Source organism: Choloepus didactylus, chromosome 7, assembly GCF_015220235.1.
Source record: "Choloepus didactylus isolate mChoDid1 chromosome 7, mChoDid1.pri, whole genome shotgun sequence".
Classification (NCBI taxonomy): Eukaryota; Metazoa; Chordata; class Mammalia; order Pilosa; family Megalonychidae; genus Choloepus; species Choloepus didactylus.
The window spans coordinates 122,292,159-122,293,955 of record NC_051313.1 but is presented as its reverse complement, the minus strand read 5'-3'; the positions used below and the strand labels follow the sequence as shown (position 1 = coordinate 122,293,955).

The 1,797-nt window shown below is 40.0% G+C and overlaps 1 pseudogene; it reads left to right on the top strand.

Moving 5' to 3' along the window:
- The first annotated feature begins 239 nt into the window (after nt 1–239).
- LOC119540285 lies at nt 240–1,162 on the top strand (annotated as a pseudogene).
- The last annotated feature ends 635 nt before the right edge of the window (nt 1,163–1,797 follow it).

Genomic DNA, 1,797 nt, shown 5'->3' with positions numbered 1-1,797 from the left:
GAAAACATGAAACTCTGAAAGCAGGGAAAGTATTAATGAATAAAAAATACTTAAATAATTAAAAATGATTGAGTAACAATATATAGCCTTAATATTTGACATTCTAATGGCAAACCCTCTCATCCTATGGACATGTAAAACAACCATGCTCTCCCTCAAACTATTTTGGTCTTGGAGAGAAAATCCTGAACTGGAAGGAGAGAGTTGTCCATATATTATTTTGCCTTTTCTTTTAAGTGATGCTGAATCAAACCTCAGTCTCTGAGTTTCTTCTCCTGGGAGTGACAGACATCCAAGAACTGCAGCCTCTTCTCTTTATGGTTTTCTTCACCACCTACATTTTCAATATGATGGGGAATGGAGCCATCCTGATGATTGTCATCTCTGATCCAACACTCCATTCACCTATGTATTTCTTCCTGGGAAACCTCTCATGCCTAGATATCTGCTACTCCACGGTGACACTGCCAAAGATGCTGGAGAACTTCCTCTCTTCACATAAAGAAATTTCTTTCTTGGGATGCATAAGCCAACTTCATTCTTCCACTTCCTGGGCAGCACCGAGGCCTTGCTGTTGGGCGTGATGGCCATTGACCGCTTTGTGGCTATCTGCAAACCACTTCATTACACTGTCATCATGAATCATCAGCTATGTGTCCAGATGGCAAGCACAGTCTGGGTCATTGGTTTTTTCCATGCCTTGCTGCACTCCATAATGACCTCTCGTTTGAACTTCTGTGGCTCCAACCATATCCATCACTTCTTTTGTGATATTAAGCCCTGCTGGACCTGGCCTGTGGGAACATTGATCTCAACCAGTGGCTGCTTAATACTGTCACAGGGACATTGCTATGGGCCCCTTCTTTCTGACACTTCTCTCCTATTTCTCCATTATCACCTATCTGTTCTTCAAGACTCATTCTTGCAGCACGCTTCACAAAGCACTGTCCACTTGTGCCTCCCACTTCATGGTAGTTGTTCTTTTCTACATTCCTGTCCTTTTCACCTACATTCGTCCTGCTTCAGGCAGCACCATGGACCAGGATCGGGTCATTGCCATCATGTACACTGTGGTCACCCCTGTACTGAATCCACTGATCTATCCCTGAGGAACAGGGAAGTGAAGGCGGCCTTGAGTAGAGCAATTAGAAGGAAGCTCTGACTTGACTGGATACAGAGAACTCTTTTGAGGCTTAAGTAAGCAGGCAATGAGAACGTGATTGATGTGAATGATACTGCTTCTCAAATATATAAAAAGAGGAATTGGATAGAAGAAAGATAAATGAGAAAGACTAGTCTTATTCTATTAAAGAGTGCATCCCTAGGTAACATAAGAAATGTGAACAGATTGAACACTGGCTGTGGAACCCTAATGCTGAATTGGTTTGGGGACGTCAGCTCATCTGATTGACTTTTTTATATATTCTAATGTATTCTTGTACTAAATCAGGTGTATAAATATACCTGTATTACTCAAGTGGATAGTATTTAGACACGTTTATCTATGTTTCCTCTTGGTTAATACATCTTAATGTAAGCAATAAAATTACTTCTACTGCTATTATTGTTGTTATTAAATTTTTATATTTAGCATATATTAATTAGGGCCATCGTTACTCAATGGTAAAAGTAGATGCTAATTCACATATGAGTTAAGGAGACTTTTTAAGAGGTATGGCATATTCCTTGTTCTTCAAGCAGGGAGGGGTAAATAAATAATTAAAGCCAGTAACCTTGTAATCACTAATTAACAGAATAACATAACCAATGCTTCACCCTAGACTGTTCTGGAACCTC